The following is a 24,587-nucleotide window of genomic DNA, read 5'->3' as shown; positions in this document are numbered from 1 at the left end:
AGTGAGACAGTCCAGTCATGAATTGTCGATTGTGATTCACATGAGCGTTGAGGGCGAAATCCTTGCTTGTTAATATGATAATTATGTGGGTATGTTTTCCAATTTAAGATTCCCTGAGTCAGCAGCTAGAACACCGTGCTTCATTTTATTCCAGAGTAGAATCACTTGTAGGAGAACAATAGGACGGCGGTGGATTCACTGCATTAAATACACGGCAAGAAAAAAGGGTCGTTTGACGTACATCACCTAGCAGACTACAATAAAGTTTCATTAAGCTGACATTTCTGATATGGGACTAAATCTTTATTAATCTACTCCGCATTGTATCTAGTTGGATATCGTTTAGCTACCTACAGAGCGGCGCTTGAGAAATATTTACAGGAGTCCCCGCACTGCTTGAGAAATTCATAATCTTTCCACTAGCTGTCAACTTTGTGACGCTAGAATATTATATTAACTGAGGATGCACTGAGACTAATTTGAGGTAACGAAGCCCGTTTTGGCTCATCGATCATTCCATTGAGTCCCTTGGGAATGACTCTTGGCTTCGGTTTGATATGTGCACCTTGAAAAACGACGATTTCGCGAACGGAAATTTCATACAATTATTCATATTTTACTGGAGGGCGCTTGGCGAACATCTTTAAGATGAACTCCAACATTTGCTGTCCTTTATGCAAAATATGTCAATGTTTGGCATTCGGCGTGGCTTCCATTTCTCAAGAAATATTACCTTCTGAAATTGTAGACTCAATTTTCTTATAATTAATTCACTGCCTCTACTAAACCTTCGATACTCAAAATTAACAGAAAACTTTTGGCGCCTTCGTTTTTTAGTGACAAGCAAGCTTAAGATTCTTGGCAATGTTGTAACATCCTTCAAAGACACAACAAAATTATAATTTCAATGGACACGAATCAGCAAAAAAATCATGCATTTATAGTATGATCACGATCATGTAAGATAACGTAAACGTTACTTTTTATGACAGTAGTAGCCATATTGTCTGAAAAACGGCGATTGGATAAAGAGTGTACAGTCGAGCAGAATATAATAGTTGCTTGTCGCTCTCATTTTTCTTGGAACAACTCTTGCCCAGAGACTGCCTGATATCAAATTTAAATCCCTTAATTTTTCACAAGTACAGCTTATCGATATAATTTTTATCTCCTTTAGAGTGAATTAACACAAGGCAGTAGAATCACACACGTCAGATTACTATCTAGAATAATCATTTTTTTGCGAGTGACTGTCTCCCGGCGAACTACGTGGACGGTTTCTGGGTAACATTTCTTCAGGCCTAAAATTTTATTTTGCGGTGTTTTTACCCTATGAGGGAGTCGCGTCACACTGGTTTTACGAAAGCCTTTTGCGGCACTTTGTGGATATTTGACAACTCTTCTTCAATAAGCATTTATGACTTTGCACAATTCTGAAACCAGACTCTCTTCCTGTGTTACATCATACTTTCCACGGATATGATCTGAATTGGATATCGTGTGTTCACCAATATTAAACTTCAGATTTGGAATTTATCGATTTTTGCATGATTTTGTACAGGTCAAAAAGTAATCACGACAGACGCTCAATGTGCATTATGCAAAGTTATTGTTTTATCACCGCTGATTGTCTCGCACGGTGCGGTAAAAATAAGTTGGGCTACTTTGAAGTATTGAAGTTGCCAGTAAGTTGATAACAGCTACAGGCCCTGTCATACCTTGACGATTTAGCCAGTGTATGCCAACGTATGGCGAATAAGCTGGGCGTACGTCGAATACGTTAGAATAGCTTTTGTATAAGTTAAGAGCACGCTGAAGGACGCCGAAACCTTTTGTACATGCACAAAACTTTTCGATGTATGCCGGGGTAAGCTTATGGCTTATACGTCCCGCGCAAGGGGGCTATAAGTTGTAGGTAGGTTATGCGCTCGTTGACACACGTTCATACACGCACAGACAAATACAGAAACAGACTAACAACGCGGCATGCCTTTTGTTCCATGGTCGTCTCCGTAGACTATGGCCTTTTCATATTAAAATGAGCTTCAGAGGTGTTAAACTTTTTGGAGACTTTGTTTGTGATTGATAATTGCACGAGATTGTGCGAAAAATACGACGAGATGGCATCGTACTGCCAGTCGCGTAGCAACCATAGTTACTTTGTGAGCTCTTAGGGCAGAAACACTGCTTCACGCCAATCAAAACATAACACGCCAGCAGTTTCATAAACATGTCCTTTCTTGACGCACGTGTAAAAGACGGTATGACTGACCGTAAACCATTGAGTAAAACCAGACAGTATCGATAAAAGACTTTCAAATTTGGTTCAAACGTACTCATTATATATTCATAAAAATATTAGAAGAATTTTAAAAATGGTAAACTCACTTTCCTGAAGCTCACAACACTGCCGTTTTCGCCAGCACGACAATTCCGCTCAACACCACACGACAACAACAACACAAACTTTGGCGAACATACTTTACCTTAACAATTGGCGAAAATCCGAAAATTACAGAAGAATGCATGGTCGGCACTCTTCGGAAAAGAGAGGCGAGAGCTATACCTGAGGCGAGGCGAAAATGGATGGGTTATGTAACCGCTTCACGCCTTGAACAATACCCGTTGCCAGTTTGTTTCTCTATTTGTCTCTGATACACGTTACTTGAAAGTTACTCATTAGTCGGATTGCGTCAAGATAATTGTCCAGCGTACCCAAAACGTATTTTGAACCTATGAGTACGTTATGAATACGCTATGTATATGCCCAAAATTGAAAAATACATCGTAGCTCAGCGTAAGCCAGCGTTTTAGAGAATTTTGATACGTTGGCATACGCTGGCTAAATCGCAAGGTGTGACAGGGCCCTAATAGTATCGAAACGTAGGGACTTATCAAGTGTTGTTTTAGGTTTTATTTTACAAATATGTATCACTATAGGCACTAGCTGGTAATGAAGGGTACAGGAAGTAGCCAACGACTACTACCGAAAACGTTCCCAGTGAAATGCCTTCACAGAACTTATTATTCGAAAACAGGAGTGTGTGATGAAAGTCAATGTCTGAAATATTCGGTGCTAAACGAAAAATATCGTCACACCATCCAGTTGAAAAAACATTGAAGAATGTAAATTATTTTCAAATTGACGGTCTTAGCTGAAAACCTAAAGTTGGCATGATTTAATTATCACCGAGTCACGCAAACACTGGTTTAAGTGTGGAAAAATTAACTGTTTGACCTTTTCAATTGACGGCGTGTCCAGGCAGTTCATGCCTGGTCAAATGCCTGCAAACATTACAGAATTATTAATATTCAATACGTGTAAATGTTGATACATATTGTCAAGCTATCAAGACTGTAAAACACAATGTATGTGTATTGAAGGTGTTCAGCGTCACTTGTGCAGGAGACGGTGACAAAATATGTTCTGTAGGAGCTCAAGGAAACAACAGTCGTCCTTAGGCTAATAGTGGGAGACAGGGTTTTGTTCCACTGTGCATTAAACATCTGAAGTCAGGGACATTTTTGAGGTCTCCAAAAACGTCCGACTGCTGAATTATCGGGAATGCCGTTGACTATGGTGACCAAAAGTGATGCAAAACGTAAAATGCGAATCTGAAAATAAACACAGCGTTATTGTTTTCTGGAAGCTGCTGTACTCTAAGGACAAAAATGGGTAATACGGTCGTTTATGTGTCATTGACACGTGTCTCATGGATCTTTCCCGAAGATTACTGACTGCATCTTGTGTTTTGTTTTTTTCCGATAGCCAGGCATTTAAATTGTACTTTTAAGTAATCGGTTTAAACTTTTTTCCATTAAGTCTAATATAACAGAATCATGCGTAATAACGGTACACGATTACCTTCTGCCACTTTGAAATCACCCAAAGCGGAGCCAACTAGAAGACATAGTGATGGTGAAAAGCAAATGAGCCATACATTCTGAGTAAGATCGAATTCGAATATGCAAACATGATTAATCAGAAACTGCGATCTGAAATTGCTAAAGGACATACTTATAAATCCTGTGTCTGTTTTGCATGGCTTAACGTCAAATGCCAGGAGCATTAATTACTTGGCAAACGCTTGCAGTACTTCGAAGATTATACTTAAAGAGTCGACGCAGTTTCCCGCCAACGCTTGGTATATAAGACTACTGTTTATCAGTATGAACGATGCCTAAGCTGGACACAAACGAAATCTTGTGGCGCTCATTTTTCGTCGTCCCGCCACTACAAATGATCTATCCTAAATTTTAACTTCAATACCATTTTGACATGACTTTTTCCAAGTGTGAAATTGGTGTGAATCCGTTCTCATGCCGTTACTGCTGGTCCTTTACTGATCGGGCACTTGGAATATCTCATTCCTAACCACATCTCGGTGGGAAATGACATGAAGCAAACTCAATTTTCTGTAGTCTTTAACAGGCTCAAGAAAACTAACTACCGGGACCGAACACTGCCATACACGGCTTGCATTTTAACTACCCTAATTGAAATTCAAATCTTGAGACAAGAAAGGTCGACAGTTATTTATGTTCTCTTGTCCGGAGTAAACATTTTCTGGAGAGACATTGAACATCTACACGAAGTTCATGGCTAAATTGTGCCCGCTAAGTGAACAACTGGTATATTACGTTTGAAGAAATGGCGCCATGCGAATGTCTATGCATCACAAAAATAAGTCATTGATTGTGAACGACAATGAACAGTTTTAAATATCGTAAGTTGCCGGTGTTGTTGTTTTGTTTCGTTTTTTTTTTTTGTTTTTTTTTTTGTTTGGTTTTTGAGGGTATTTTTGTTTTTGAGATAATGTAGCTTCTTTGACAAATTCAATTTTGCATAGTAAATAATCAAACAAGCGTAATTAAGTTTTCAGGCGATACTGTACATGTATGTGGAATTAATGTCTCCAGTTGAAAGATCATATCAGAATATTGCATTCATATCTGACGGTTTAATGCCATTGGTAGCCGCAAGAGACACCGTGTGGGTGATGCAATAATCAACCATTATCTGAAAATGCATCGTGATCATGGAGAAGAAATTTCCCAACTCTCGTCTTACGGTGCCAAATCTTTTGGTAAAATGTCTGTGAAGTCGAATGTAGAGAACGCATATGAAGAGTTCGGTAATTTTGACATCTTGTTTTTATATTTTCTTCATTGCTTGTTTTCTCTTACAATGAGAAAACATAGGATGATAATAGTAGGAAAAGTCGATTAGGAAGTTCGTCTTTTTTTCCCGCCAAGAGTTAAACACAGTGGTAAATCTTGGTAAAACGTCTTGCTAGTTTTGAAAATGCGAAAAAGGTTGAGGTTTACGCATTTAAAATATTAAGATCACTTAGGGCTGATTACCGGTAAATAAGTTTTTTTTTCTAAATACTATTGGGCTCAGTTAAGCTGTAAGGCTGGAAGCATCTCTTGGGTGGGACTGCCACTTTCCTACAATTCTTTGCTCGTCTACGGATTGCGTTGATTAGTTTTGAAATTGGAAAAGCGAGTTTCATTGTCCCGATATTGTGAAAATCTAAGATTAAATTTTTCAAAAAGAGCCAACTCGGGAATGGTAGCTTTTTTGAATTACAATTGTTAAATTTAATGTAATGTAAGTCCCTCCTCTGTCTCTTTCTCGATTATGAAACAGAAAGAACAGTTTAAAGTGTCCTTGGGCAAATCATGAATGACGGAATAACCGTTTTACACATTAAATGTTGGTTGGACGTGAAGAGAATCGTAGTGCATTGCGTGAAAATTGTGACCTGACACTGATCAGCGATGGGACTTCGTGGGAGTGGCCCAAAAGGGAAAAATTCTGCGCTGCGAAAATTGCGTAAAATATTTATATAGCATTGCGCCGTTTATTGAACAATATTTACACAGAAAGACTGTAGCTTTCTTGGGGGAACTATCATGCCGTGCAAAATCCAAACAAAAAAATTGTCAATAGTTTTTGAAAGCGAACAATATCACATATCGGCATAGACCCCCATTTTCAGATCAAATGGTCCATTTCAATCGTTTGAGTAGCCCCGATTCTTTGTAAATGTTAATGTCAGCTTTCAACAGGATGGCAGAGTAGGGATACTGAGTAAACAATGTGTAGGTGAGTGTTCTTTACTCTTCAGATACCTTGATAATGGAAGCTGTCCATGAGGGCGCTTGTCAGGGGGTTACTCAATTTTCATTGATTTGTACATTCGCGTGTCTACATGATGAATCATGGTAAGCCGAATTTAATGAGCAATATTTAACCCCATAGGTTTCTTTACCTTGTTTCAGATCCATCGAATACCGTGAATTCTCCGTAAGCGTCACGGGATGATTAAAACTATCTTCCATAAGAGCACAAGTATGAGATCGTGTGAGACACAGAAATGTGAGAGGTATCAAAATAAGAGCTCGGGGCGTGTTTATGAAACTGCGCCCGAATTTCTAAAAGCGCTTTCGAGTATGTTTCTTCGAAAATGTAAAAGAAGTTGTTAATACGAAACTCGATTGCCAAGACCATTTCTGCCTTAAATCAGGAGTAATTTGTGCAAAGTCGCCGTGCAATAAATACATGCCTGGGGTGAGTGTTTATAGAAGAAAACCACACATGATCTCAAGCAGCTTATCAAAATGTTGTCTCGACCAATTAAATGTAACACCCCTAGGTTTCGAGGTCGGATCAGCGATCAGAACAGAGAATAAGCATGCATCTGGGCGCAATCTGACAAGAAAGCTGTCGCGCTTCCCGTCCGTTTGCGATATCGAACCTTGGGGATGGTAAAAACACCCGGAGAAGCGGCGTTGCGCACACATTAATGTATTGCTCACCACGTGACTTCCAAGGCTTAAAAGCTCTCACCTCCTCTTAAAGAGAGCAGCCGTTACTGTGGGGTTCTCGGTCGGACAAACCTGTCAACTTGAAGCTGTGTTGTGTCTTATCGGCAAAACTACTTTACGGGGACAAGCAGAACTCACATAGGTTATCAACCCAGCGAATCCGGCGAAGTTTCATGTCATTCAAAGAAAGCAGCGACTCAGAAGAGGATTACAAGAGACAAGGTTGGTGATAGCTCAGTTTACGTTATAAATTGCATCATGACTAGCCCTAACACGGACCTTACGTCTGTAAAGGTTACACTTCCACATCCAATAAGAACTGTTCCTAAAGCCTACCATTGCTGCATTTCAAAGAACGAACGGCTATGTTGATTTGTTAATCAAGAATAGGTCATCTTCTGCCATTAGAGAATTTTGGACAGAAGAAAACGCGTCGACATCGTAAAAAGGATGTGGCGAAGAGACAAAGTGTGTTTAGCGAGGGTTACATGAAACGAACAAACGCCGTCGAGTATAACAGTGATTTCCGGAATCAAAGTCACCGTTAACAATGTCCAAATTTATGAAATCAATGAATATACGTAAAGATCCTGCTCACGCAAGGAGTACAATCGCCAGGAGCTTTAGTTACGGTATACCGAATGTTTACACATCGAGAAAGAGTGTTTTCATTGCACATTAAAACTATATTATGAAACCCTGTGACGTGTAAGATCTTGCCGGGTATAGCTGAATGGGTCTTTCCAAACTCAATTCGTAATAGCGTGTTCCCTTCCTTTCCTTCTCATTTAATGATTTGTAGCGTTGTCGACTTAACTCTTTTAGGCTATTCATAGTCAGCCCCATTGAAGTAATAAAATTAACAGAAATTCCTACGTCGATGAATATTCCACTTACTTGAAAAGTTCAATTGATACGTTGCATTTAAGAGTTGTTTGCATGGTATAAATAAGTTCTTTTCAAACGGAAAGCTGATATAATGAGTCGGTCAGGACTGAAATATCAATCGAAAACTGTTTCCGTTCACAGTTCTGAAACATTATCTGAAGTGATAATCTACGCAAAAGCACTGCCAAGGCTCAAGCGTCGACGCCTTAAACTATGTACAGAACATTACGCTATCGAATAAACTTAACCAAAAGTTTCACATGCTATATATATTACGTGGTCGGGTCATAGCATACTTTTTCCGAGCTCACAATAACTGAATCAATAGTATTGATGAAAGGGAGCCCTGAATTCTATTTGAGAGATCTTATTTCTTAATCTACAAGCGAAGGAAATTAAATAGAGGTTATGCTTAGCTTCACGATACAAATGTGCATATCAAATCCTTTCCGTATTTAAAATATGGCCTCGCAGTAATCCATTCCTTATTAGAATATATGCCACGAACGAGCGTATGGCACAAACAATGAACGACTGTTTCCCATTCTAATCACTGTTCAAAGGCGGGTTGCTTAGCGACCAGATTATAAGCATTTCCCGTTACACAATTCACGATTATGTCACAATCCACCGCTAGCAGGGGAATTCTCTTCAAATTTCGGGGATATATACATTGACGACAAACAAACTTCCACACAGAAAGGAAAGTTGACAAGTGAAAATGTGATATTTTTAAAAGAGGCGTCGAAATGAGTTTCTTGGTAGTTCTAAAACTAAATCGACTAAAGCCTTGGGTTAACGCGTACTCAGGCTCTAATCGAAAATCTTAACAACGCATCATGATAACACTCTTGAGAGTTAACTTTTCGCCTTTACATATTATCGCAGAGTGCCTTCCTCCAGTTGCTATAGAAACAGCTGGGCAGTTGTTTGACGAGAGCTCTGAGCTTGGATATCGTTGCTCGAATCAATTCTCTGGCTTTCTGTGTGGTATCATTGACACTAACGTTGATGTCAATAAAAGCGCTCTAAAAGACATTGGAAAGCGCAATAGCACTTTTATAAAGTGCTGTTTTGGTTTTAACGCGGTTGATTTCACTTTGAGTGCATTTTAGCTCCCATGTTCACGCAACTGTTGCTCATGAAGTTACAATTTCTTGGCGTTTGTATACCCGTCTGCTTGTCAGTATCCCAAGTATGGCTGATTAGCTGAGTTGATCTCCGCGAAATTTAGCGCACAAGTAAGCTTATCTTTCTGAAAGCCTAGAACTGAGTCGATTTTGCTGTCTACAGCTTTTATGATAATGAAGTTCATAAAAGATGAAAGTTTGTAGACAACAGTAGCCTGAATATGAGAGCAGAATTGTAGACCATTTCGCTTGTACATGAAGGGAATCTGATTCACAACGTATATATCAATGGTTCTGCATGTGTCTTTTCCTGGTACAATCCAGTCCGACAAAATACGAATATTAATTTACAATATGATCCAGTTTGAAAGCTAGGTGTGCCATTTTGATTCAACATTTTACATGTCCAAGGCTATTGCTCCGACACAGCTGTACCACTTTCACTCAAAGTTAGCTCAAGGACGACTTACCATAACATGATATAAACAAGTGAATTTGTTTTGCAATGCAATCCAATATGGCTTCCACGTGAATATTGTCACAACCTTTAATGTTTAGAGCTATCACTCTTATATGCTTCCGTCAGTTTATTTTAAATCTGGTTGAGGAACCATGCCCTATGACGTTTTAAGGTTCATCTATTTTAATTTAATAAATTAAATAAAATTAAAATTAAAAAATTAAAAAAATTAATTTAATTTAATAAATGGCCCTCAGACAATGATTTTCACATTTTTATTTCAAAAGCCGTTTATCAGACATGCCTTGCTGTACATTAAATGTATCAGGCCTAATGTACATTTATATCGAGTCGTTTGGAAATGTAACTCGTAAACCTGCATTGTGGAAGATTTGACGTGACACAAAACGAAAGCTTAGATGTAACCAAGCGATACAAAAGTAGTCGACCGTAAACCTGAGAGACCAACTTCAAACTACCAGTAACCATGTTGTAATTTTTGTGGGTTAGGCAATTTGAACGTTTTATCCGTGTTCCAGATACTCCAGGAAAATCGGAACGAATAGCTCAAAGTTACGGAAACTGCCAGGATAATGGCACATATGGTGTTACAGTCACAGAAGACCTTAACGAGCTCGACAAAGCTCGGTCGAGTCGACCTGGAGCAATCTTAGAGAGCAGATAACGTGAAATTATCTATTCACTGACTCCCCAGTCTCGCTGATTGTACCTTCAGATCATAAAGGAACACAACTCTGACACTATTTCCATCGTAAACGAAGACGCGTCTTTGAGGCTTGAATTGGTTTGGGTAGCTGTGTTAGGAAGTTCACATGAGAGTATAATCAGCAGTTACGGCAGATATTCAGATTCTTGAATTTTTACAATACTTTTTCGGTCTACCGCTTGCCGGGGCTTATTTTGAAGCTAAAGGAATAAATAAAATTCACCGATTTATTTTTGTGAAAATCGAAGCTGTAATTTTCCCCATAGAGTTAACACAAGGATGGTGGCCACTTTGAATTGCAAGTGTCCTTTCGGTAATTTATTTCCTATAATATCAAAAATTTGCACGTTGGCCTCCCATTTAATTATGGATTTTGAAAGAGCATGGTTGAAAGTTTCAGGAAAGTTTGAGCAAAAGTTTCAGTCTTCAATTTCGAGGCAGGCACTACCTTAAATCAGAGCGTTTTGAATATTTTACAAACAACGTTTATCTTTTTCTCCACTTGGTTTATGATCTCACCTATTAAGTATAAACTTTCAGCATCGTCAAAAGTTACAAGTGATCGGAATCTCATTAGATAAAAATTCTATATCAAAAGTGTTATGTTGTGTTTAAATGGGAGTTCTATCAAAGGAAATCTTTTTTCCATACAAATATTGTCATAAAGTTTAGAGCGGATCTAAATGATCGGCAACACTTCTCAATAGCCAGACGAAAACTTTTCTTCCTGAATTTCTGATCAAAGCAAGTATCTTATCAAAGTTTGCCGATGTCAACTTGTTCATAAAAACGCCAACTTAGCTTTTATCAGTACGTTTCTTCCGAAGGTATCTTGACGATAACTCAGAGCTACTTTGACAGATTCCTCACAAACATGTGTCGCCTGGCAGGAAACTTTCATCGGAGCTTTCATAAAGCGTCAACAGGAAAAATAGCGTCGACCTTCTAGCCACTATTACCAAATTTTCAGTCACCCTGAAACAAACAACCAAAACGCCATTTTATTTTTTCATGCTGACCTTTCAATGATTGCAGACATTTAAGGGATAAATTTCCGGAACCTAGCTGTGCAGAGACCTGCTTTAAGCAGGTTGCTTCCAAGACTTACTTTCTCAGTGTTTTATCTGATTTACTTGATCGGATGCCCATGCTGCGTGTAGCAGTTTAAATTGTGAGCTTATTGCAGTATTTTAACTGAAGGCAAAACGTCAATTTAATTAATTGATTGGAAAGAACCTTTGGTTGCATCCTCTTCCAGCGGCATTTTGCCTGTGTATGAAGAAATGGCAAAATATCTGTTAAGATTTCCGCGTTAATATTTTTTTCTCTTCTGAAATTATCTCCATTTTAGAACTGAATAAACTGTTTCAAAGACGCTTATGATGCCTTTGGATTTGGTAAAATCAATATTTTATCAATAGTTCAAAACCGTTTTTGACCATATTACATTAATAAAAATGATGCGAAATGAATATCAATATGTGATTGTTCAAAACAGTGACACAACCATTTTCATAATTCTTGAAGTCGCTCCCTTTAGTCAGCTGTCAAAAGTTGCCTACTTTCAGCCCTGGGTAGCCATAGCCACCTCTTTGTGATCATTCGTATACTCACTGAATATACTATGTATACTCATATTCACTGAATACAAGATCATCCCTTATATGACCACTTTGTGAACCTGGTCATTCAGGTGGCAAGACTCGCGGTCCCCTTGTTAGCCTTGCTCAACTATTTGTCCTCATTATTCATTTTGTAAATATTTCTATGCTGTGCGGCCATTGTCGTTCTTCGTGATGCTTTTCAACATAAAAGGCTTATCCCGCAAATATTACGAACAAGTTTGCATTACTGAGTGTTGGAAAAGCTGTTTTTCCGGTTTAACATTTCCTAGCTAGTTTTCGAGGCCATTGTTAAATGCTATATGTCGACGGTTTTGCGTGCTTTACCTTTCAAATGAACAGGTCATAGACACGGTACGTGTACACCGCTACTAGCTTAACTTTCTCATTTTAAGTTACCGGTAACAGTACAGGAAAATCGCTGCTGAAATAAACATATGCTACATCTTCTGGTCCCAACGTTGTATATTTGACTCATTATTATAACGGTAGATTCGAAACCAGTTGATTTTTTGAGAAATAATACCAAGAGTTCATTGTAGAAACAGAAAAATACTCGATAAATGGCGGCAATAGATAAGTATGGCAATTAAGGCTTTCTCCAGTAGCCTATACTATTTAACACAATGCGACCTAGGCCAAGATAATCCCGACCGTTCTACTTCGATCAAATAACATCCTGTATAGAAAATTTATCATTGGGGAGATCGATATTCGTAATATAGGGAACAGTCAAGTAATATTTTGGAAACGATATGAAAGATACCAAATCATTCAATAATTTATCCATACAAGATTTATATTTTTAATCAGAAAAGATAGATAAATGGGCAGACAGGTGGACAATGAACAGACGGGCAGTGAAGGCGAAAAAGAGAAGATGAGTGAGGGAGGGAGAAAGAATACAGTAATTAGGTGTCAAACCAGACAGTGTCGTTTTAAAGTTCAAACATGAACTTTTAATTGAATTCTAAGCCACATTTGACCTATATACATTTACACATCAATTTATTTCATTTTCGTAACATGACGTATGAATCTTTTTATTTGTGTCTGACCTTTACAATTTTAAGGGCGGTGTTACCGTAGTTGAAATTTCGACGTGATTTGTATATTGAACGCGATATAGCATATCACAGTGTACATTTTGTCCCAAGGCCATTATCGACTATTGAATATCTGTCATTGCACTTGTTATGCCAAGTTGTAAGAAGGATAAAATTGCATTCAGGACACGTTTGAACTAGAAAAATTTATCTTTGCCACAGCAGCTTTGCTGCCATTTTGTTGATTTTGTCTTCGATTCATTTTTCCGCGAAATTCTTGGCGTCGTCTGCTTGAACTTATTTAAAATAACAAAGTATAAAATTTACAACATAAAATTAAGTCTCAGAGCTTCTTATACGTTTTAACGTAGGTACATACAAAAGAAAAACTAAAGTTTAGCTCCCCATGGAAATTAAAATGGAGCAAAATAACCTCTGTAACTGAGAACTTTATATCTACAAAAAATGTTCACAGAGGTACTGTTCCAGGGTATTGCATAAACTTTGGAAGGATACGTATTTATATAAAGGTTGTGTCACTTACTTTGACGCAAGTCATCGTGTGAGTATTTGCGTTTTCTACTTTGCACGAGATGTCATAGATTGGTCTAATGAGCACGAATTATTGAATATTCATTAGGTACGATGACGTCACGACCAGGCATGAAAAAATTACGTCACGACGATGTTTTTATCTTATTATTTTACCACCACGAGTCCGTCAGTTAGCCTGTACCTTTCTTTAATGCACACTTTGGTGAATTTATTCGATGTAGATCATGAGTTGTGGATGTTGTTATTCCAGTCACACCACGTTGACCACAGTCTCTGGGCGAAGGGACTGTGTATTGACCGAGAAAAATTTTGGACATTAGTGCAGATTACACCAGGTTGTGTAACTGTGTCCTTAGAATGGCGCGCGCGTCTGAAAACCATATGCGGAGCCAGGCTACCCTTTAACGTAAAAAGGTAAAGTAAAATAAACTTCAGGCAGAATCAAGCCATCGCCGAACCTTCATATTTTGTGTTTAGCTAATAGAAAGCACTGACTAAGCTTGATGTTATCCTGCTTAACTGCTTCGACTAGCGCCTGAAGCAAATGGAACGGTGCATCGATGGCGAACGTATGTATTCGGGAACTGATCGATTATAAGCGAAAATTGGCGAGTGAAGCTTATGACCATTATCAGTATCGTTGATCGAAATGCCAAATGGTTATGATTAGGCAATCATTTCACGTTTCGGCCTGAAGAAACCAAAAGAAAACATTCACAAATGACATTCAAGTTGGTTTTCTGTGGCGCCGATTGGCCGGTGAGGAAATAATTAATCTCTTCTTTGCATCCGTTCTAAGTTCTGACTCATAATGTTGTAATTGTCGGGATGGCTCTTCCCGCTACACAAGCTCGAAGACCGAAAATCTTAATTGAGTTGAAAAATCCCTACTTGCTTAAGAGCAATTCGTTGTGTTCAGTATCTCCAACGCCTACGCACGTGGTTTGTTTAACAGCTTAAACTAGTTCACTCATCGATCTTTGATGTGCACACTCCTACCTTTCCCCATTCATTCTCGAAATGATTTACTGAAGGTGACCTAGCTTTGGTGCACACGGCCCTCACTCAAGCGCCAATGTGAGCATGTCAGCCATCTTGAGAGATACAAGACTAGCCTTTCATCCCCCCTCCCAACATGACGAAATATTGAACGTTTCAACTTGACACATCAATTTAACTTTCTTTTTTCGATTGACGTGTGTGTTAAAGATATAAGGATCCTTCGATTTTTTTCGAGTCTGCGTTCATGACAAGTATGAAAGTGAAAATTGCTTATCGTTCCTCGACATTTTATGATGAAATGTGCTAGATCAAAAAACCTATTGGCGCAATAATTGATTGAATCGAAAGAATGTGTGAGATCACTTTACCTTCTTAAGACATATCGTCTCAGAACGATCGCACTGGTTCACCAGGAGTATCTTCAAAGCAGAGACGTTTTTACTTCTGTGTACTGCCAACGCCAACGGAGAAACGATGTCAAATATAGCATAATCTGTTTTAAACTTGCATATCTACGTTTACTGTGACTTTGAGAATGCTGTCAATAAACGCCGACGATGAAAGGGTAAACATACCAAACCTGGTCACTAGATTTTGTTCGGCTATTCAAAATTTGGACAGTGAAAGTTTTTATTAGTATGGCATTATGTAAATATTTCACACCTATTTACACTTTCAGTTGATAGGGTATTCGTGAAGATCGAACTAGCTGTTTTGCCCCTCTAAGAAAATCTATGCACTACAGCTGTCTTGCCTTGTGATGTGTTCCCTGAATATCCGTATCAGGGTTACCAAAGGCAGCTTCTATGGATGTTTGGTTGCATCAAGTTACGTATTAATCGTGGTGCAGCACAGCGTCATCGCAGCGTTTTCGAAGACTGCGCATGCGTTGAACACTGTTACGGACGACAGGACAAGGCACTGAGAGCAAAGACTCTGACTTCCCAAGAAGTCATTTCGTATGCATATGAAATAATTTATTTAAAAACCAGCTCATGGTCCCTAGACTTGCATTTGATCCGACTTACTCAGCAAGGTAAGACTAATCAAATTGATAATTTTCTGTGTTGATATAATTATTTTATTCAGCTTGCCGTTCTTTTTTTAATAATAATAATAATTTATTGTCATATATATACGCTATTGCACATACAATGAAATACATCTTGGTTTTGCGAAAACAAAAGGACAGACAGTGAGATAAAAAAAAAAACAGGGAATAAAAGAGCAATACACAAAATAAAAGAAACAGAATTAAAAATAAACATGTTAGAATAAAAGCGCCGACTTCAGAAGTACAAGTGTAGGAACTATGAGAGACGAGATGTGTGAGCTCTCACAGTACTCGATTTACATTCATTTAACATGCGAATTGCTGTAGGGTAAAAACTGTTTAGGGACCGATTAGAACTTGACTTGATTGAACGGTAACGTTCACCAGAACGCATAAGTTGAAACAACTGTGTGCAGGGTGGTACTGATCATTGACAATGGAGACAGACTTTTTGAGAACACGGTCCTCGTAAAGACTGTCTAGCGATGGAAGATTACAACCAATAATTTTACTGGCGGTACTGACGATCGCGGTTGAGTCGTTTCCGTTCATTCATTGTGATATTGCCATACCAGACAGTGATTGCGAATGTCAAGACACTCTCAATCACTCCGCGATAGAACCTAATCAACAAGTTCTGACTAACACGAAAACTCTTCAACCTCCGCAGAAAGAATAAGCGTTGCTGGCTTTTCTTAACTATGAAATCAGTATTGGTTTCCCATTTCAAGTCAGCAGATAAGTAGACACCAAGAAATTTGAAAAATTGAACTATTTCCACTTCGGTACCATTTATAGTAAGAGGCGTAATTTCTGATGGATTTTTACGAAAGTCCACTATTATTTCCTTTGTTTTCTTGACATTCAGTTCCAAGTTGTTATTGGAACACCATTTCTGTCGCATTTTTAACTCCACCAATCAAAATTAAAATGTCAATATGATGAACCGCCGGAAGCTTACTATAGTGCAAGTAAGGCATTAACAGTAACTTTACAGATTTGCGTTTAAAGACCTCTTTCCCTGTTTATTTCAATGGTTTGACGGGATAGCTATCATAACATTCAAACACACAAAAAAAAAGAGATAAAAGGTCCACGGAGACTTTACACAATGATTTATGTGAATGAAGCAACCATAATGGCATAAATGTAAACGTAGATACTGTAAAATCATCAATTGTCACGGGGATTTAAATGAAAGATTTGTCAGTAAGGCAGCGTTATTACAGAATCTGTTGTTATTTAGCATTTTCATTTAGTTTGAATGTAGCGGATTTCATATGTCGGCGAAAGAGTGAATGTAAATACCAATGAAAAGTTAATATTTTTACAGTCTTTGTAAACGCAGCATGAAGGCCGAAAACGTCATTCCTCGTAACATTGATATTCCTCATGGATTTACGTGCCATAAACGCTCTCAAAATAAAAGTATCCTTTCTCTTATCTAAATAAAAAAATGTCGATACATCTAAAACAGTAACTCTGAAAGAATTTACAGTAAGATACGAATTACGGTATATCTTTATGTGTAGATAGGTGTGTAGGTAGGTACTGTGTATGTGTTAGGTAGGCAGGTAGGTAGGTAGGTAGGTAGGTGGGTGGGTGGGTGGATGGGGGTGTAAAGGAAGAACCTGATGATCGAAGCACGATATATTAATACTCATAAATTCATGCAAGGTATTTGAGTGAGTATTTTTTAAGTATACATAATGATGATTAATTGTCAATGGATAGTATAAATACACCTCATATTATGTTTCATAAAAATTGAAGTCAAGTGTTCAAACGAAAGAAGTTAGTTGGTTTGTTCTACGCTGTCGTCTCTCTCTGTGTCTCTGTCTGTCTATCTTCTGTCTGTCTGCCCCTCTGTCTGAAAACACCCATCTCTCTCTCTCTCTCTCTCTCTCTCTCTCTCTCTCTCTCTCTCTCTCTCTCTCTCTCTCTCTCTCTCTCTCTCTCTCTCTCTCTCTCTCTCTCTCTCTCTCACACACACACACACATATTAGCTCTCCTCATTCTCTGCTTACATATTCTGCCTTGCTATACAAAGTACGGCACACCTCACTCATCTACACGCTACATTGAGACCAAATCAACCACAGCATCCTGCCTTAGCGGTAGTAGAAAATTGAGCGTGAGATTCGTCAATAAGGGGATTCGATTAGATCAGAAAGCAGTAAACTGGCACAAAGTCGAACTTATCACTCCATTAGTTTTAATGCCTGCTTCTACAATTTTTCCCCATGAGGCAAAACATGTTTCTGTTTACATTTCGCACCTAAGTCTCGAAGAGTGGTTTCGTCGATAGATCAGTGTGTGGATTGATGGGTGGCCCGGTGCATGGGATCCCGACGAGTGCATTATAAATATGTTTTAAAGGCCGTGATTCCATGAAAAACAGAACCATGAACCAGAAAGTTAAAGACACGAAAGACCTTACTTCAACGTATAGTACAAAGCTACAAAAATTATTCATATAAGCCTAAGGGGGTAACTGTGAAGTTTCTTAAACTTTTCTGGTCAGAAATGTATATTAGAAGGCGGTTCTGCACTTTGGAAATGACCAACCTATCCTACGAAGGCTGTTCACCAAACGCGTTTCTGCAGATAATGGTCTAATCTCAGAATCAAGCTATTGCACCTACTTCACGTTATCAATTATTCAGAGAAAAAGGTTCAAAGAAATCGTTAGCATGTATAGTGCGCGTGCTTGTGAAAATGTCATGGTTTAAGGTTACTGTGCCTTCGACTATCACTTCTTTGTACAACAAATAAGCTATTGAGCGGGAAGGTGGGAAGACAAGATTGACGATTATTTAATAAGGGATCTTGTCTTTTAAATTTTTGAAATCATCATGCATGACATGAAGACAAAATACGTTCGTTCCGCTATAATCGGAGTAGCACAATCGATTATTAATGCGGCTTCTAAAAGAAGTGCTATATGCGACTTAAACGTCACTTATTGAGGGAAGCTACACCCTTAAATATCCAAATCAGCAATGGAAATTTCATGGCAGGTGAGTGCCAGGGGTGTAGCCGTGTCTTGTCGTAAGCACGCGAATGAAGATATGGGTCAAAGGTAGGGAACAAACAAGCAATGGATATTTATTTGCATATGACCCAAAAATCTCCAACCTTTTGATCGAATGTCTTATTATCAGTGTGTCATGATCACGAATTAAGATAGATTTTGGTCAAATTTATGTTTAGAAACGACAAAAGGCATAATTAGGCTACAATTTGAACATAGAAGTAAACTGATGACGTCAGATCTGGCAGTCTTCTTTGGTGTACTTTACCTTCCTTTCATCAAGAATTCATATGTGCTTAAAGCAAATTGCCTACGGCCCTATCGGAAATTTGACATATATTGCGACTTTTGTTTCTCCATTGATGCTGGCTTCATAGAACGCCAAATGATACGAGTAGATAAATATTGGCTACGACTCTAAAGGTCGAACAGTGCAAAGCCAACAATTAGTGATCAATATAACGCTAGGTGTGAAAGATAAGATAAGCCAAATTTACTATGGTGGTGAAATTCAACCTAGAATACAACCATTAACATAATAGTGGCATTTTTTTCAAATGAGATTTCTGATATATCATGTTCGGGTTTTTTAGTCAGTCATTAGGCCTACAACCAGACTATTGCGGCCAGAAATCACTCTTTAACTTAAAAAGGTAACAGTTGGAGATATATTTGGTGTGAGTCGACCGCCGTATTTCCAATTAATCTCATTTTAGAATGTTGCAAGGACATGAATGAGTCCTAAACTTTCTTCTTCTCTTCACCACCGCACAGTTGGGCTTGGGTTTACTTCAAACAATTTTAGCAAAACAATATGATGATAGTCTCAATTCGGATATCAAAGCATAAACGATAAGTTGCTGTTACCAATGTTCTTTTAATGCCAGAAAATGATTTAAATAATGTATGTAGCAATTACTCGGGCAAATGCAAGGTCTTTAGAGAAAGGTATTGCTAACGCTGAAAACATAACAAATGTTACTGTACCATTATCCTCTTCCTGGTTAATGCCATGAATCAAATTGAGTAAACATCACATTTAAGTAAGACTGGCAAAAGACATTATTAATAATACACCGGTTAAGCGTTGGCTTGTTTTAATTTGAACAAGTCAAAATCTACCAAAGGTCTAAACAGTGTCCAATAATCTCTAAATCATAATTTTCATTAAAAAAAATGTTTGCGCAAACCTCCTCTGCATATAAATATTAAGCAGCGCCCTTAAGTAAATAGCGCAGTTGGAAAGCAATTTGTCGGCTTCACCTTTAGTGCAAAGTATATGCCAATGAATTCTAAAGACGAAAATTTACTGCTATTAAAATATTGATTGTAATATCATCGTTGACACTTTTATTAACCTTAATGTATTTCGCAATTTTCTATTAACGTTTTGCTGGCGAACATTTCATAAGAACGTTGAGAATAAGTGTAGACTAGTAAATCAATGAATCAAAACATTCAGTGAAATTATTAACTTGGCCCGTAAATAATAGCAGTTGTGTAATTCTTGCTCGAGTTTTATTTTTGTACAAACACATTGCCGTAAATACACTCAGTCCGGCAGTTTTTGCTCTTTCTAGGGCAAGTAGATTTACATGGTTATTTTGGTTATTTTCCGCTGTAGATTGTTATCATTGACGTTATTGCTACGTAAACGTGGTGAAGAATCCGCTGTTAAATACCACGCCAGGACTTTGATGTTGTTTTTATGTATCTCGCACTCAGTACACGCATTTTGATGCTCTAGCAAGGCGAACAAATGCATGCATTTGCACGTCAATTTAGTGAAGATATACTACACTGAATAAAGTTAGGGCAGCTTGGCGAACCCTTATAAATTTAGATAACTAATGTGGAGAGATCTTCGCTCTAACAATACTGCATATTATTGACTGGCTACATGGCGAACCCCATTGCCTACAATCCATGTAATTTCTCTCGAAATTAGTTATTGTTTCTTCTTTGGTTAATGTTACTATACTGCAAACAAAGAATTATGTCACTCTTACAACAGCATCGTCACTGTTTGAATGATATCTAACAGACAAGCATTTATGTATATTAAGGGAAAATCGCTATCAATTTTTTGTGCGCATGGCTAAAGGTGTCAAATGATTAGTACTGAAAACAGCGGTTTTACAAACACTAGGAACATATAACATATGCCTCCCTCGAAATTTCGTACCTAGATCGTTAGTGACTCGCCGCAATTTTCACTAATTAGGTAAGTATTAAGCAAAATGCCTTAGACCATTTTGGCGTGTTTACTGTTCTGATACATCACCAAACGACACCCATATCACTTTTCAGCTCTAGCTTTATCAACAGCGTGAGTCGCAATGACAGTCCTCATCTTCTGCTATGACACCATGTACTTACACGTACCTGGTGCCACGAGTTCAGCAGGAAACCTTTCTCAGAAAAAGCGTTTACAAGTATTCCACTTCATGAGTAAAGCCATAGACTTCGCGTATCATAAATAAAGTGTAGCAATTGGTCGGCACAAACGGCAGTCAGGTATTTATTTTTGGGGATGCGTTTAATTATAACTTGACTTTAATCTGTTCGTTTACGTGTTTCGACCTCCTTTTGTATGTTACTCGCCGGCAAAAGCAGCTAGTTCATATGTCAGTCAACAAGAGGTAAGTAGTTTTGTACTGATCAAAACAGAGATTTCAAAGTGAATTATACGAAAGTGTCGATTTCATTTATGTCTCGAAGATCAACCCCAAAGCATTTTATAAGGAAGTATGGGTTTTCGATTTCAGAACTGATGAGAAGTCATTAGTGAACACAGGATGCAGGCTACATGTTCCTTAGTTTTATTCACACGGAAATTATACATAACTCTACGAGATACTTGAAAGTAAATCGGTATCTGCCTTTCGCTACGGCACACGTATGTTCGGACAAAAGCATGTAAGAGACACCAATCACAATACACTCTTTATCAGTTGTCCTATCTAAATGAGCATCACACAGGTAATTCATTAAACATTGTGAAATCTGTTATAGATGGCATGCATTTGCTTTTAGTTCAAATTAAGAGAGTACTCAATTATGGTGAGTAGGTGCAAATGCCAAATGTCTCTTGATCTGCATGAATGGCACTTTTTAATTCCTCAACGAACGACTTGACCCTATGGAAAGCATTCATTGTATAAAACGAACGTCTAACACAGAGAAATCGTTACACCTAAACAGCTAATATTTGCCGTCCATCCGGTCAGACGTACCTTTACAATATACAACATGGTACAAATAATAGCGGTATAGAATAACGTATGTTCTTACCCTGCAATTTTCTAATCAATATAATTTGTATCGAAGACATCACAATAGCGCAACGGCGTATTCATGTTGGATAAAGCTTCCATCTAGGATGATTAAATCCATTGAAATTGTTAGAACTACCGTGTCCAGGTTTTAATGTGACAAGATGTTTGCTTATATTGTTACTGTCTACTTTAGCAAGTATTAAAATACACCTGAGGGAGATATATGTTTTCACGACAGAAAGTGGGTCGTCGAATATGATCATTTTATAATTGCTTTTTCTCATCGCGTTTTCCATTCCCTTCGATGTATTTGAAGATGAAAAGTAAAGTCTCCTTTGGGTTACATTTCTTGAATAATCATCACGTTTAGTTTAACATTTCAGTTTTTCTCGACCCGTTTCCTAAAGTTACTTGCTTTCTTTAAACAATATCATAAAAGTGTTCTGTCCACTTCTGAGTGGCGCAGCTATTCAAGTTACATGATTTGTGTTATTTCTGTTACTTATACTGTTTTCTATTAACATTTCTGAAATTGGTTGATAAAGACATTCCTTATGATATATTCCTTTGTCTTACAACACAAAAAGGTAGGGTAGGGTTGAATCAAAACAAGCTTAAGAAGAATTACATTCGAAGAAATGCTGGAAGACTTTCTACGAGTGATCTTTCATTAACGACATTTAAGATTAGCTCGCGGGCTGCACCATATTGAAATGCCAATTGCCGGAGGGAAAATCGATCGTTTCAACGAAAACTAACTCATGATCCGTTTTCCCAACGGCCAAGGAATGTTCTTTCGACTGTAATGTTAGTCCTGTAGCGTTTGCTTGAAAGGAATGCATACGCCTAAAAATTAAGCCTTTGGTACTAAATTTTCATTTTGTAGGATAACACACATTTGTGTCCAACCTGCGGCTGAAAAGACGTGTATCGTGTGATCATAAACACGTATGAGTTGGATTTTAAAAAGAGAATAGCTCGTAAGAATCTGAAAAAAGAAAGACTGTCGAGTCTGAGTGATTAACAGGTTTCACAGCGGAATCATGTTCAAAAACAATGAATCCTGATTGCAGAGGGTCAATAGCTGTTTACAATTTTAACTCAAAGTGGGGAGAGCAGATAAATTTTTCCTTGTCAGCGGCACGTTTCTACAGCAGGGAAAGAAGCCAATAATTCCTATGTGTGCACCACAACGGTTCATGGTTCTAACTATAATCCTTCCAGAACATTTGGGAAGGAGGATTAGGGAACATCATAAAAATTCTTATCAAACTCTTGAACAACAACAGACATATGTTAACGCCTACAACTACCTTTTCTTTGAGATCATATTTTGAAATTTCTTTGTTTTTTTAAGATTTAAAATATTTGGCTGCAAATCGTCAAGAAGGAAGTCATTTATTGCAGAGCACGATTGCGAAATTGAAATGCTCAAAAATTATCAGGACTGTGATTGACTTTCTGTAACTTTTTTACCATGGCTGTTTTCGGAAATGGCTATAAAATGATATTTTTCTGCAGATACGGGTACGATAAACACACATCATTCTTGAACCCAAAACTAAGCTAAACAAATATTTCTATAGCGTCTCCCTGGCGTTTCCTTCTTCATTCGAATGTTGTAATGTTGAAAACTTTGCACTGTTCAACGCGATATTGCAATATATACTTAGATAATTTGGTAGCAAAACTGCTACAGAATGTATAAACACGTAACAGCTTATCAGTATATGGATCAGTGTGTTCTAATAACGTATTTTCATGCCCAGATGTAAATTGCATGTATCGTTGCAGTTTGTTCACTATTCAATGACCTGTGACTTTATGCTTGGGTTTGTATTCGAAGCAGTTTCTTCTGTTAACTTTGAAAAAATAGTGTTTAAAGAGAATACTTCGCCTTCACTCCAAACGCTTTTTGGCAGAAACCATGAATTGGTGATAACGTTTAAATACATCCTTCAGACAAATAGCTTCAGGCAGCTGGTCATATTGCCATTAAGAAGTGGTCGTTCTTTTGGCTTAAAGACATATTGGATGCTATGTCTGGGATAGATGTGCGCAATTGTTACAAATCACCCTAATGTCACTTAGCTTGTTTACTGAAGTCCATATACAGATATGTCTGTCTCTTTCTCGAACATTGCTGTGTGTTGTGTGTAGTTTATTCTTTTACTCTGCACTGTGCCTATGTGAATGTTTGTGTTCTTGATTATGAAAATTAAATATTATTCTCTGTAGATAATACCTTGTATATTTCGGCTGGTTTTAATTTTGATATTTCAAATCGATAAGACCTCAGGTGTAACTCATAGAATGCCAGGCCACTTGTGGGTCTGTTTCTGTTCATTACATACAGGCTGTTAGGAACAAACTAATATTGTCGATGAATCGTGATGGTAGGGACAGCTTGCTATAGTTATTGACAGGACTTGTTTGATATCTATAGCGCAATACTTTAACCTAATGCACAGAATGTAGGACATCACCCTGGATAATCATACGAAGATGTATTTATGGAGTTTCAATAGCTCCGTCAAGCTCTGTGAATATGCACTTTATATGTATTTCTATGAAATGTCGTTTGTCCTAAGTTTAAGTCACGCGGTTAATTGCAAATCAAAAAGTTTATTACCAAATATTCATGCAACACACTGGCTGCCCATGAATAAACTAAATTTTGCGGAATGCGTTGAGTTTTCGATATTTGTTACAGAGTATCGAGAGTGTCAATTGAACAAAAATTAAGGTGCGCGATGACGTTTTACACTAGTAGTTACACAATGTTTCCAAAAGAATGTAGACGGGCTTAGAATTGTACAATGATGCAATCGACAAATGTTGGCGCACTTAATATCACTGGAAATTGTTTATTTCATCACTTAAGGGGGCGCTGCACCCAACACAGCGTAAATTGATCTAAAATCACTTTTTTTGCAAATGTTCATTCTATTTTAATT

The 24,587-nt window shown here is 37.8% G+C and overlaps 1 protein-coding gene across 1 annotated transcript in view; it reads left to right on the top strand.

The window, feature by feature from the left end:
• Positions 1–6,286: 6,286 nt before the first annotated feature.
• The window catches only part of LOC139119882 (metabotropic glutamate receptor 3-like), a 46,923-nt gene continuing 28,622 nt past the window's right edge, over positions 6,287–24,587 (top strand). Inside the window, exon 1 of the mRNA XM_070683818.1 lies at positions 6,287–7,056. The gene's annotated coding sequence lies outside the window, so the exon portion shown is untranslated. The remainder of the gene's footprint in view (positions 7,057–24,587) is intronic.

The sequence above is a fragment of the Ptychodera flava genome, chromosome 20, assembly GCF_041260155.1.
Source record: "Ptychodera flava strain L36383 chromosome 20, AS_Pfla_20210202, whole genome shotgun sequence".
In the NCBI taxonomy this organism is placed as follows: Eukaryota; Metazoa; Hemichordata; class Enteropneusta; family Ptychoderidae; genus Ptychodera; species Ptychodera flava.
This window is presented reverse-complemented; position numbering and strand designations above follow the sequence as displayed.